Source organism: Nuphar pumila, chromosome 11 (assembly GCF_984573655.1).
Source record: "Nuphar pumila chromosome 11, dmNupPumi1.hap1.1, whole genome shotgun sequence".
Taxonomy (NCBI): Eukaryota; Viridiplantae; Streptophyta; class Magnoliopsida; order Nymphaeales; family Nymphaeaceae; genus Nuphar; species Nuphar pumila.
Window position 1 is genome coordinate 12,506,987 of NC_143259.1, and position 15,257 is coordinate 12,522,243.

At 37.3% G+C, this 15,257-nt stretch overlaps 1 long non-coding RNA gene across 1 annotated transcript; it reads right to left on the reverse strand.

The window, feature by feature from the left end:
* Window positions 1-8,292: 8,292 nt before the first annotated feature.
* LOC149821993 (uncharacterized) lies at window positions 8,293-11,354 on the reverse strand. Its single transcript, XR_016426187.1, has 3 exons — window positions 11,270-11,354; window positions 10,869-11,171; window positions 8,293-8,480 (listed from the first exon to the last, which is right to left on the reverse strand). It is a non-coding gene; the product is annotated as an uncharacterized LOC149821993 (long non-coding RNA).
* Window positions 11,355-15,257: the final 3,903 nt, after the last annotated feature.

Here is a 15,257-nt window from a genome sequence, read left to right on the forward strand (position 1 = left end):
CTGGCTTGCGTAAAAAAATTATTCATGTTTTTTTATATAGAATATATATATTTTTATATATTGCACTTAAAATATATATATTATATATTAAGCTTAATAATTCATATTTTACATGTGTATTTTTCATGCATCTTATATATACCAGCCGAGCCGATCTGATCGCCATGTGTTTGGGGTCAACTTGTTTAAAATAAATGAGTTGCATGTAGGTCGACTCGCCAACTGAATGATCACGAACTAACTGAACCTAGCCGAGTCACGAGCTGTTCTATATATTCACCAGCCCTACCCCTGACATCTCTCTCTCTCTCTCTCTCTCTCTCTCTCTCTCTCAACTGAAATATTAAAAGAAACTTCAAGAGCAGTGGCTGCTCTTGCTATGAGTTTGACACAGATTGGGGGTGAGACGCAATTGGGTTCAAAATTCAAAGGATCCATTTCGATCCATTTTGATATTTGGATTTAAGTTGGTTGCTGAATCTATATTAAGTACATCTTAAGATTAAGTTTTTTTTTTCCTATAGACAGTGGCTACAGAGACTTTTCAAGGGGTTCTGAGCTTGAATTGACTATTCACGGTTATTTTCTATATTTTTTGCTAATTTTATTTTAGTTTTTAGTGGATAATAGGTTATCTTATAGTGCAAATCTAAAAGCCAAGCCAAAGTGAAAATGAGACATGAAAGTGATGTGAATGAAAATATGAAGCCTTATTATGGGGTCACAAGGAAACACCATGAAAAGGAATTGAAAGCAAATGGGGAAAACAATTTTTATCATATAGGAAGCCTGTTTTCTACCATTAGGATCATGGCTTAGCATTGACTATAAATCTCTTTGACAGTAGTCCTAGACCGGATGGATCTGTGACTTCATCAGAAGTTCCAAATAGTAGGGCAAGCATCATGATCTCTATATCAGAACCACATCTTGTGAACCCATATTTAGTGCCAAAACTGGATCATATATGAATGGGTTCAGGCCCGGTACAGTCCACATTCACATCCCTATAAGAAAGAAGGATGTGGATACAGATTGGTTATACACTTTCATAACCAATTAGGTGAAACCATATTCGACTTCATATATTGCATAACTGTATATGTAATAATGCAAAAGATGTGAGATATAGGTGGATATGGATTCGGTTAGAATTTCGGCCAATATTTCTTGTCTCCAAGTCTATATCCATATAATCACGCAGTGCATCTGACATCCATATCCTTTTATGAATGCTAATATAATCAACGTCGCCCTTAAAAATTGAAGATGGTTTAGATGGGTAATGGATTCATGTCCTACCTGTTTCAGCCTAAAGTTAGAAGTGTGGTCAACTCCTTACATTAACAAAACAGCATTTATACTGTATCATGCAAGAATGAACCAAGATCTACAAAAAACAAAGTAGTTAGGTAGCTTCTTCTTTTTTTTTTTGCAAAGTTACTTTCAACACTTAAAAATAACAACAAACTTTCAATAATACAATTTTTTAATGCTCCATTAATAATTTAAGCTAGTTGAACACTTCTAACTTTAAACAGAGATAGTTAAACTTGTATTGGCGTAGTTTTTTGGACATTGAGGAAAACTAAAGGCCTCATTATTGGCTTGCTTCCTGTTCATGAACATTGATATGCCAACTAGATGGACAGACATGAGATCTTGAAGTGTTCACACTATATGCAGCGTCTTTCTCGAGATCGGTGTGGTGTCCATCTTCAAAAATGTTGAGATGGATGGTCATCAACAGCGGAGCTGCATGCCAACGTCGCTGCATAAAAAATGACCTTTTTTCGAGAGAGAAAGCTGGGGTTAGGCAGACCCCTACCAGTTATACAACTATACCATTGTGAGTGCACTGACTGCTCCTGCCAGACAAGCGGAGCACCCGGTTGGTAAAAAAAAAAAAGTGACCTCTTTTGGAAATAAGAGAAATGCCCTTTTTGCATTAAGTTTCCTTTATGTGAAAAATTAAATACACTAGACCACTGGTCTTGTAATGTGGGGTTTGGAGACAAACTAATAACATGAAAGACATTTTGGCTGTCCCCAGTAAGACAATGCACTATGCATAAAATTCGTTAGTTGAGCAATCAACTTTTTCATTAGATCCCAAGAGGCCATTGAGAAGTCCCATTTGGTATCTCTCATGCTTCAAGTTGAGCAATTTGGACTTGGGACCAATTATACGCCAGTTTCAAGATTCACTAAACTAGAGCATGCTGTTAAACGCTGAGTGATGGCATTTCATGGGATCTAAATTGTGCCAAGATTGGACTTACAACAATTACATCTAGAATTTGCAGGTTTATGGGTTTAGTTTGGTATTCAATGAGTATACCAAATATTCTACTAACAGGTGCTGTATCAAAGGTTTTCCATCAAGCGATGAACATTTCCTACCTGGTATTCCTTCATCTCATATCTGTGATAGGGCCCAAGGGGGGGATTTGCATACGTATCCATGAGTGCCCCCGTGCAAGCCGAATTGCTGTTCATGGGACATAGGGGTGGCCTTGCCTAGTTCACCTTGCCCACTCATTTCAAAAGTCCCCATGGCGAGCTGGGGAATGTATCAGGCCCACAGTTTGCAAAACTCCATTTAGAACATGTTCCTTTAGATAAAACTTTGAAAATGAAAATAAAAAAAAAAAACAGCTGAAACTGTCTTTTTCAAAAAATCAGCCAAAAAAATGTGTTATTTTGAGAGATGCTTTTAAAATACAAAAGTTTATATTTAAACAAAGTATTTTTTAAGAAAACTCATGTAAAACCACCTGACGAATTCATCGAGTGGGGAAGGTAAAAAAAAGGGGCCAACGAAAGAGGAAGACGGTTTCCCAACCGTCTCCCTCAATCGCCACGCCCTCCTCCACCCCCCACCCCCCTTAATACATAGAGAGCGAGAGAGAGCCGGAGAAGAAGAAAAATGAGAAAATGAGAAAGAGAGTTGTAGAGAGGGGGGGAGAGAGAGTACCATAGCACACCGCTGGCGACCATCGCAGGTACACATTGTTTCTTCTTCTTTCTTTTCGTTCGTTTAGAAGGCTGCCAGCACGTTATAGAAAAAAAAAAAGAGCAAACAACAAAAACCGGCAGCCATTGTTGCCGAGAAAGAGAGAGAGGGTTGTCAACCTCTACCGCAAAGAGGGAGAAGGTCATAAAGGGGTTGTGCCATTTCTGCCTTATACCCAGCTATTGAGCCCTAGGTCGGTTTGGGCGCGACCCAGATCGTTAAAAAAATGTTTGACCGAACCGGTCCAGACTGAACCAGTCTGACTCGATCGTATCGGCTCAGATCGAACCAGTCTGAGTGTGAACCCAGACTATGTCGGGTCTGACCAAGACTGACTCAGTCTGGTTCAGTCCAAACCAAGTATGGTCAACGGTTTCAAACTCGACTCGATTGACCGAACCGGTTCTGACCGAATCAAACTGAGTCGGGTCCAACATGTTCTCTATTCTTGAATCGGTTCTGACCGTATCTGGTCTAGTTCGATCAAATCAATCTGAACTAATCCAAGTTTAACTAGATACAGAGAAAAAATTGAGTCTGGATATGGTATAGGATAGATAGATCAGTTTTGGATCCAGATAAAACATTGAGTCTGGATCCTTTCGAAATTATACAGATCAATATTTGATTCAATAAGTAACTGAATCTAGGTCCAACCCATAGTTGTTTGGATCAGTTCTAGATCCATATCAGAACTGGGTCTAGATTCAGTCTGACAGTTCTGGATCAAGATAAGAGCTAGATCTGGATCCAACTCATAGCTGGATGAATCAGTTCTGGATCCAGATCATAACTGAGTCTGGATCCAATCTGACTGTTATAGATCTAGATCAAAATTGGATTTGGATCCAGTTGATGATTTATTATGAATTTTGAGAATTCAGCTCAGTTTTAAACTAAACCCAGACGGGTCAAGACTAGGTTCAATAAACCTAGTACTCTAAACTTAGACCAAACCTGTTTTGACCAAGGATGAGTCAGGTCAAGTCAAAAAAGTTGAAATAACCAAATTACCCTTGTGTGTACCCAATATCCGAATAAGTAAAATGGGCATAACTTTGCACTTCGAACTCGGAATTGAGTGAGGTTTAGTGCATTGAACTCGTATCATAGAGGATAATCTTCTTGTCCTATGATTTTAGTCAAATAATGGGTACAAAAATCTAGGCCTGATGAGTCAAACTGAGAGAAGTATTTTGATAATTTTATCAAAATATAATAAAGGCGTGTGTATTAATATGAACATAATTATGTGATGATTAAATTATATTGTTAGAGTCACTTGATACTTAATTGCGACTAGAGTACAACATTCATATTCGAAGTAAGGGATATTATAAGTAATCTTAGTTGTGAACAAATCATATTGCATTGCATGTTATTATTGTTGTTATATATTAGCATGTTAAGAAATGTAGCTCTTGAGTATAAACATGATATGTATAGAATGATCATGCATGAGTTTATTCCAATGAGATGACTATATGCATACATGAGTCGTGATATGTCATGCATATTATAAAAAGATTATTTTATTATAACATATATATGTTATAATCTTCAAATAACATGCATTGTGATGAGATTGTGATTTACCTTGAGTCTCTTTTACTTAATCGTGTCATTTGAATTATATATTGAAATTAGCATGCTTAATCCCTTAAATCTCAAAAGTGGCGACCTGTGAAAAAGGCTACCTAGTTCATTACTAGAGTGCAAACACCATAGAGAGTGGGTCACCGGTGATTTAACGATATAGAGATTTTACCTCATTGCATGCTTAGTATGATACAAAGTATGGACCATAATGTCATTCTAAGATTGAGAGTGAGATCTGTCGTAATTATTTCATGATAGTACTCGTGGAAGAACAACTGAAACTGTTGAGAAACTCGGTTTGATGTCACATAATATGATACACTGTCTCATTTGATTTTATATGATATGATAATATGTTCTCTTGAAATAATGTTATATTATGACTGAATATGTTTTGCCATAAATCTAACGAGTATTTGATGCAAGGATATCTCACCCAATAAGGATGGAGACTTCCTGTTCAAGTACAACTATGGTGCAATCATACTCCTTGAAGAAAAAGCTTGATGAGCCATGCTTTCCTAAAGTTCAAATGAAGAGATCGGCTACCTCAAGATGAAGATTTTTTTCTTCTTTAGAGTCATATGTAACAGAACCTTCAGGAACTTGCATATTGCATATTACATACTCATTCATAAACACTATATCATAAAAGTATACGATAGTTTCAAAAAGCTCCTTTTTGAAAACCAATAAGTGTACCTTCTTACAACCTTTTATGAAAAAGATATTTTGTCATATAATAATTGTACCTTCTTACAACCTTTTATGAAAAAGACATTTTGTCATTGTACCTTACACTATATACAAGACAACATAAAAAAAAAAGAATGTAGGAAAAAGACAAACAAACATAACATCGACTACATGGAGAAAACAAATAAAATATGTTTTTGAAAAGACTTTAGTTATCTTCTTTAATGAAATGTTTCTTAATACAAGAAGAAGACAAAAACATAAATCGGCTACACATAAGAAAAACAAATAAAATATGTTTTTAAAAGGACTCTAGTTACCTTTTTGTATAACCATAGAATGTCGACTTACTTGAAGTCATCATTCTCTCTACAAAGCATTAAATGCCTTCTGTAACAAATCCTTGTTAAAAATCCTTCTCAAAGAATGTCGACCTTCTTTTGGTCTTTATTCTCTCTGGAGACTTTGAAATACACAACATAAAGAAAACACTTGACATGACTATGTACAAATAAATATCTCAAAGCACTCATAGTACTTACACTCATTTAAAGTAAAGAAGTACTAATGTACCTCAAATCATTAATTAGAATAAAGACAAAACTACAACCCAACGTTCAATGTACTATTGTAAGAAATAGACTTTTTACATAAAATATGTATTACCTAAAATATTACAACGACTAGTGTACCCTCTATTTCACCTTTATGGAAAAAGGCATTCTCGAACTTCTCTAAAAGATGTTTTTGAAATGACCTAACATTTCACATTTCAAAAAGTTACAATTCCAAAATGTAACGACTACTTTTTATAAGCTATATAAACACACACAAATAAACTATTCAAACAATGAAATGAAATAGACGTGTGAGCTTACAAAGAGAAAAATTTCTATTCGTGATTTGAAAAGAGAGCCTTGAAAAAGAAAGAGAAAAAGAAAAAGAAAGAAAAGAGAAAAAGTCAAGTCCAGCTCTTTGACAAAGAGTATCCTCTGAGTGACAAACAGAACATTCTTAGAATCCTTCATTCGTGCATTCATATCATTCTGAAGGTTCTATAGGAAGTATTGTAACTCTGTTATTCACTGTACTCCTTCTTTGTTTAAAGAAGTAGACCTCTGTGAAAGAGGGTGTTGCCCTTCTCTGTTGAGAGAAGAAGACCTCTTGGGAAGAGGGTGTGTCCCTTCTCTGTTGAGAGAAGAAGACCTCTTGGGAAGAGGGTGTTGTACTATTTATCCGGTAACTCGGATGTTATAGTGGAATCTCAAGTGGTTTGCTTGGGGACTGGATGTAGGTCTGGATATTGACCGAACCAGTATAATTTTTGTGTTTTATGTGTTGTGCCTTATTGCTTAATTATTTTATTTTATCGATCATTATCATATTTCACTATTCACCCCCCCTCTAGTGGAATTTCAGAAACACGAGCTTAAGAGTAAGGTTCAATGCAATGAACTTAAAATATGACTTAGGGTTATATTGACATATTATGTGGGACTCTAGACAACCATGTATGGTTGAGTCATTATGGTTAGGATGTAGCATGAAACATTCCGAGTTTGAGTCTGATCTTCCGGGTAGCTACCGGTCCCCCCCCCCCCTTTGTTGTTTCATTGCAGTGCCTAGTGATTTGGGGATCATTGAGAGTGTATGGTTCATAGTCTGACCAATAATATAGAATTATGGTGTTTTATCGGGTTGCTATGCTCATATACCGTTATGACTCGTATAACTGACCTAGTATTATAGCCTGGTGTGAGTGAGTGTTTGATTGACAGAGTTAAAAAAAAAATTAAAACATACAAACCTTGTGTGGTGTACCGAAAACTAAACTCAGATTAGGGGCTTAGAGCTCATTACAGTTGTAAGTTAAAGTCATTTATTACTTATAAATATGTTTTACTCAGTTGTAGACTCACCTCCTGTATAATTACAAATGTAGGTTCTAGGTATGCTAGCGCAGACAGCGAGTGATCAGCTACTTCGACTGTGCAGTAGAGTATTTGTTAGTTTTATTTTCTTGTCATTAAACACTCACGTAGTTATTATTTTTATATGTTATAAATGATGAACTTTTTTTAAGAAAGTAATATCAACCAAACTTGGATTCTCGAGATCCCAGATTAGAGTATTACAAAGTAGTATCAAAGCTAGGTTCACACAGAAGGTACATCATTCATAACAAGTTCAATGACATAGAATATAGTATAAGTCTATACTCGATAAAAACACAATAGTGACTAGGTTGTTTTGTAGTTAGAAATAACTAGCGAGCGCAATAATCATGGAGGCCCTAGGACGCAAGGACTTTCTGAGCCACCAATTGTAGGGAGAGAAGAATTTATCGTTACAATGACGATGGCTATAGCTATTGAAGTCATGGAGATAATGACTCAAATAGTGCGAGAGTTGACACCACGACCCCACTGATTTATATCATAGTCAGAAAAAGAGATGTATACTGACATAACGACCCTGACACTACTCAAGGGCGACAGCCACAGCCCTACAAGCAAAGAACTTATCAGTCCCACCATCAGAGATCTCGGTCAGTGAGTGGGCGAACAGTGAGAGACTAAATGGTAGCTTGAAAATGAGTTGTAAGGAGAGCATCCTTTATCGCGAACTCTGCATCTCAGGAAAGGTCTAGTATGGCTAGTGCACGAGAACGACATATGTCTTGGACCAGATATATGGTTGCCATGACTACAGCCATTAGATGAGCTTCAAACCTGGCCATGAAGTTTCTTACTGAAGAAACCAGGAGGGCGACAATTCAGACCGCAGAGGTAGCATGGCACACCCAGGACTAGCACAGGAATGAGAAGTATAACGCCCCAATTTTTTAAACAAAAAATTGTAGATATTTTTTTTTAATCCCTTTACACAATTTTTTTTAACACAACGAAAACTCTTTTTAAGAATGGTTCCAGCCTTGGGCGTATTACAGTTACCAGCACACACTTGAAAGACTAAAATAATATAATCAAATCATCAATTAAATTGCAATCAATCAAATACTAGTCTTCCAAATATCAAAGTTTACAAGACTAAAGGAAAAATAATAATGTAACTAAAATCAGTTAGTCCATCCAACAAGTCTAAAGGAATGTGACATTCTCGACGCCACCGCGAGCCTTTAGTCATCGCCTTCTAGCTTATTCGTTACCTGAAATATGAAAATATAGGGGCATTAGCCACAGATCCAGTAGAAAAACACACTACACATAAGCATGGAAAGAATACAAGTACATAAAACATACATCTTTCTCAATGCAAATAAATCATAGCATGTCATACTAGGGGTGGCAATCGGGTCGGGTCGACGAGTTGGCGGGTCAGAATACCTCAACCCGAACACAACTTGTTTATTAAACAGGTCGGATGTGGCAAACATGAACATGACCCGTTTATTAAACGGGTAACCCGACACGACACGGTTAACTCGTTTAATAAACGGGTCGGGTCGGCACCCAATTACACGATGTCGATAGGGGTTTTCGAGTTTTTTTTTGTAGCTGCTGACAAAAAACCCCTTTTGTTGGAAAGGGGTTTTCTGATAGGATGCTCGTCGGGGCTCACTGCCTCGCCGGCGATGTCCTATGTCTCACCAGGGTTCATCGTCGTGCCAAGGAAGTTTGCTATCGTCAAAGATGCAGAAGGAGCTTTTCCTCTCTTCGGTCTCAACGATGGTCGGCCATCAGGCTGCCATCGACAGAAGGCTCGAAGGACCTCTTTCAAAGGCTGCCATCACAATGTTGTCGGATGGTCGCCGGTAAACGATGTGGGTCACCAAGCATTGGCCGACATTTTCTTCTTTTGACCTCGATCATGATACTAATGGGGGACAGTTGCTATCGTCAGTGGCCTTTCGGCTGGCTGGCGGTGCCGGTGACCTCTGGCTGCCGCTCAGGCAACATGGGTTGGCTATTGCTCTCTTGCAGGTTGACGAGTTCGTGTAAACGAGTTGACCCGCCCGCCTAACCCGTTTATTAAACGTGTCAAACGGGTTGGCGGGTTGACATACCCCTAACACGAACCCGACCCATTTAATAAACGGGTTAGGCAGGTTGACCTGTTTACGACAGGAACCCGTTTAAGCCAAACCCTAACCCGGCTAAGAAGCGGGTTGGCGGGTCAAGTCAAATTTTGCCACCCTTATGTCATACCATATAAAGTCAACATAATCAAATATCAAAACAATAATAATTTAACCATGCAGGATTCCACAATATTTCATTTTTACCATCAAGTAATATATCTGCATAATAACATTAGTATTAAAGATAATAATCAAAAGGATTCATGTATGCCAATAAATGCAAGAACTAGAAGTTATACATGACATGTATAGAAATTTATGCCAATATTCAATGAGTTATTTAACCACTGGTGAACCTATTTAATGCATTATTTTTTCTTTTCTTTCTTGAAGAGTACACACTCAAGACCGAATCCTGACTCAGCAATCAGATGAGGGTTTATTTTTAATTAACCCATCGATACGAAGAGCCAAGTCAAACATCTAGTGAAGTAATCTTTAACCGAGTGAGAAACTTAATAGTAGTCCAAGGAATTGATTCCTACTCTGCAGAGCCTGACTATCTACATAGGATAAATTGACAACCCCAGCCCCCTACATTAACGACTGAGAGACCAAGAGGTAGCAATGCTCTCAAAAGGTTTCAGTCGATGAGTATACCTCTTACTTTCTCCAAGGTAGGTCACTAAAATAAATGAGTGATTAGGTGTTATTTACAATAGGTTCAACTACACATTAGATGCACTTTGTACCAGGCTCAACAACCCCAAGCTCCACTATGACTGGCTCAAACTACGGTCTCACAAGGTAAGAACCAGCACCCCTTATAGTCACTCAAGTGTCCTAACATAGCTCATTTGAACCCAACTCAAGGCACGTGCTCTCTAATAAAAAGCAACCAAGAGTCCAGTTAAAATGTGTGTATATTAGCATGTTTAACATAACCAAACCAAGTACTCACAAACACTTCATTGGTTCCACTAAACCTGACTCGCATTCGAGCCACATGTATGCATGCTCATGTACTTGCTGCCAACTAGAGGTGGAGGGGAGAGATGATGCGGGTTGGGTTTCAATGCCTGATGGATTTTCGTAGACAAAAGTTCATTCAAAACAATGCAAGCCAAGACAAATCACTATCTATTGTGGCGTTTATCGTAGACAGCACACATTAATTCTAGTATATGTAAAAACCAGTGGAAAAACTTGATGGATAAAATTAAAATGTGTGCAACCATATATTTGCGTAAAGTTTATAAATTCGTGTACATCTATATTCATGTAGATATCAAGATTTGCATATGTATTTAAACAGAAGCTATGCATTCCAGTATACAACTTTAGAAGCTATAATTTAAAAACTTGCATTTACAAGCACAGAAGAACAAAAAAAACTAACATTTTATGCATGAATAAAAAAAAGAACTCCAACTCACTCACAATAGCTATGTAGGGCACACAGAAGCCTTACACTTATTTATCACAGACAAAAATAGTGAAAAGACTGCATATTACCAACTTTGCAGCCTTAAGTAGTGAGGCTTTCAATTTGAGAAGGTATGTTGATGACATCTGGTGAAATATAGGAAATTGATATCAACTTCATCCTATATTCTTCAGCTTCACGGCTGTTTCCAGTCTCCACACCATTAGATTGAGTCAGATCATTGGATGTTAATTTTGAAGTTATGCCTTTAACTGGATCTAACTGTGAGATTTGGATCAGTGATTGACGAGTTTCTTCCTCAAAAACTTCAGAATTAGGTAGCTTAGGATCCATGTATTGATATGGCTATGCTTGATCCAAGAAATGCTTCCCTGTAGATTTCAATATTCAGAAAAAATCATCATTGAAACTTCAAAGGGTAAAAAGAAAAAAGAAAAATGACAAAAAGAAACACAGAGAAAGAGTCAACCTGTATCAAAAGTTTTGGGCTATGGTGTCTATTACTGGCTGTAACAAATCAATTGAAAATTGAAATCAATGCCAAAAATGATGACTCCCTTGGAGTCTATGCAGGAACTGGCCCAACATGAGCAATATCCAAGTGTCAGCTCGTGCATGATACTAAACTTTCACATGTACTTTTTAAACTAAAAGATCAAAGGCATTTGTTTCCATGATAATGAAACAACAGAATTAAGAAACTTAAGACAAATGTAATAGTTATGGAAACTAGTGAGTTGTGAGATGAACACTTGCTTGGTATGTCAGAGTCGACAACCCAAATTTTAATGCTAACAACAAATTTGCTTTTATTCCAAGAGTTAATCTCATATTATGAGAAACAAAGAACACTCAACGTGTATGAGTTAAAAACATAGTAGAAAGATGCAAGATATTGTTTTACAAGCAAAAAGACAATTCAGCTAATAGGCTCATCATGATAGTGCAACTTAACCATTCAGCCATCTCTTTCGACCCCTGGGGTTGGATTACATCTTAGAGACCAAATTAAACTTTTATCCATGAACTTTGAGAGGATGGATCATGCACATAAAGTCTCACCAAAAACCAAAGAAAACTACAAAATCATAGATTTACATGGCCTAATCTGGACAGAAGTATATAAAGAGAAGGGTCAGAACAAAGCTGAAGAGTCATAATTGAGGTCAGGGTTTGAAAATCAGATCTTTTACAGGCAAAAGCTCATAGCTTCAAATATCATATCTTGACTGTTCAACCTTTACCTTCACTGATTTAGATTTGTTAAAATGGAGCAACCGAATAATGAAGGAGAGAGAAGGAAAAGAGAAACAAAATAATTAATGTGGTTTGTCATCATAGCTTACATCCACAATGGAAAATCTCACCTCTCACTAATTTTACCATTGCTTCAGGTCACACACACACAAAAATACATGATGAGTAACTAAATGGAACCCACCCAATGAGGAAAGATACGGGTTAATCACATACCCTCGGTATTGAAAGATAAGGATATTCACAAAGTAATTGAAATATAAATATAACGCTAGCATCCCAAGAATCACACTAATATGATTCAACAAAATAAGTCATCTCTTAAAAACCTTTGATAATTCAGATGGCATTTTTATTCTTAGCAATAGTTTTATATACCACTCAAAGGTCGAGCTGTGGAAACTACAGTGAAATGCTTGGATTAGAGAGCACTCCTTATATTGAACGTCATATTGAGGTTAATTATTTTAGATCTCTCATGGTTTCTAAGTTTTTCCTACAACTTGTGACTTGATTGTTATCTTGAGGGAAGATACTAATAAATCTAGCCAATGTTGAGTCTTTCTGTGTTTTCAATTAGTGACATCCAAAAGAGTTACCTCTTGAATATAGAAAGACCATGTTTCTTTCTTCAAGCTCTACATAAATCATCCAAAAAAAAGGCAATCCAATTTCTGTTGTTAAGACAGAATTCACTTACTACAACCAAACAGTCAGGTGTGCTATCACTTTAATATGAATTGTGAAAATAAATACTAACATTGGCATTTATATTATCACCAACCTAACGTGGTGGCTGGTGTTCAGTTGCACATGTTACATGTACATAATAAATATGTAAAAGAAAACAATTGGTCAATGATCAATTCAGTAGCATATTATACATATTGAGGCAAGATAGAATTTGATGCTCATATATAACAGAGGAAAGTTTTCAGTGGTGGCTGTTGTTCAGTGCACATGCTACATGTACATAATAAATATCTAAAAGAAAACAATAGGCCAATGATCAATTCAGCAGCATATTATACACACTGATTTAGGCAAAATGGAATTTTATGCTCATATATAACAGAGGAAAGTTTTGCTAACCAAATAATGGAGGCGCCTAATTATTATCATTCTCATATATAATTCTCTGAAGCAGTTCAGTTTTCAGTTCACTCAATTTATCTCTACACATTTAGCAACCAGTAGGATAAGAATCATATGTTGGTGAATGAGCCTCACCTTCAACACGCATTTTGTGCATGACAGATAATTTCTGTTCACAAGTAACATTCCAATACTAAAACTTGATGTACCAAGAGCCAGAATGACTTGCATTCAGTAGGTTCAAAATCTCAAAAGCTGTCACTATGCTACCAAGATACTCTGTCTTGCTTCTGGTGATATGCATCTTCTCAAACACCATAAGAAAACCATTAGATATAAACTCTCAGGTGTAGCTTTCTGCTATATAAACTTCTTCCCAACCCATATCCTAGTGAAATAGCTGCTTACACACCAAATCCAGAGTCTTTTGAAAAACAAATCAGCTGTCTGAAAAAAACAAATAAATCTCTATTTGTCCAACACACAAAATACGATATCGAAGAACAGTAAAATCAAGAAGGGGAAGCGACTTCAAGTCTACTAAAAACAAAAGACTGCTAACTGAAGAAACAAAAAAGTACCTAAAACGAACAACTCGAAGAATCATGAACCCAACTCAGGACTGTATACAGAAGCCATAATCAAAACACCCATCAGAAGCCACTCAAAAGAATACCTCACCGAACTAAAGGACTGCAGAGATAAATCATATCAAAGCAATAGCTATCACTGAATCAGAAAAAACCCAACAAACAGAAAGAAAAAAAGGAAAAAACAAATCAAGTTCCTGGCATACAGTGTTACATATGAGTGAAAGAACCTGAATATGCACAAAGAAAGGCAAAGAAAGGCAAAGAAAGAATGAGAAGAACACCCAAAGAAAACTCACACAAGAAAGAGAGAAAGAGAGCCAACTGAAGCTCCAGGATATAACAACTATGGCCTTTCAAGGGTGTTCTGTTGTTATAGTCTTCCTGTGAAGAGAGGTCATGTCAACGATGGGAGCCATCTTGGAATAGTAGTATCAATTAGTATGCACTGCCACTCATGGTCATGGGTCACCAAACTATCCTTTGTCTGAGAAAATGACACAAATATCCTCACCGTCTGACGAGCAACTTTCTAAATCAGTTTAGTCATTTAGTATGAGATTTTTATAAGCAAACAATAGTCGTCGCTGTCGCTGTCGCTGACGTGGCTGATGACCAGCTTCGATGGTGCCCTGTCATCATTCTCCAATCAGGACGTGACACGTCGGTTTGGTTTGGCGGGTCCCGCGTTTTGGTTGTCAACGGCGAGCTAGAGATGTCTACGGTCTGGATTTGGGTCGGACATCCGATCGAGTCCGAAACTGTTTGTTTGGATTCGTACGACCAACTAATAATCAGATCCAGATTCTGTTTAGAGCTTTCAACTCCAAATTCAAACAAGCTAAAAACTGAATCGGATTACATTTAGACGGCATATCAGACCAGCTTTCTCCATCCAAATAGAAGCCAGACTCTGAATTGATTCGATTATGAAGGATTTAGCAACTCCTACTTTACCCAAACTGGGTCTTACTCGTCCACATCCATATGAATGGCCCGGAGGCATATATAGGCTCACCAGACTCAGCCTGATCGTGTGTAGCATTTGAGGCTGGGTTCACGGCTCAACCGGATAGGATCCTCTACTTGAATATGTTTAGGTTTTAACATGTTGGGGTTTGAAAACTCAATAGGCCAAACCTGACCCGTTTTATCCAATAGGCTCCAACTAAGATTACCAAATCTGAGGCGGATGGATTAGGGTTAGGCAGATTCAAATGGTGTAAAGAGTGGAAAAGGGAGCTGAAGACGAAAAAAAGGATCACAACCTTTGATTGTCCAGCAGAAGCATCTAGACAGCCAGGATCAGTCCACATCCAGGTGAAAAATGTAAACCAATACTAGCCATTGATTGGACAGCTAGGATCGAATGTAAGATGAAACCCATCCTATGTCAAATGATGAAACCCATCGGATGAAGATGGGCCATTTTCAACTGCATCCTCCCAATGATGTAATCAGAACTCCAGGTCCATCCCCCATTTTTTTTCTACTCCCATCACCCCTCTCATCTAG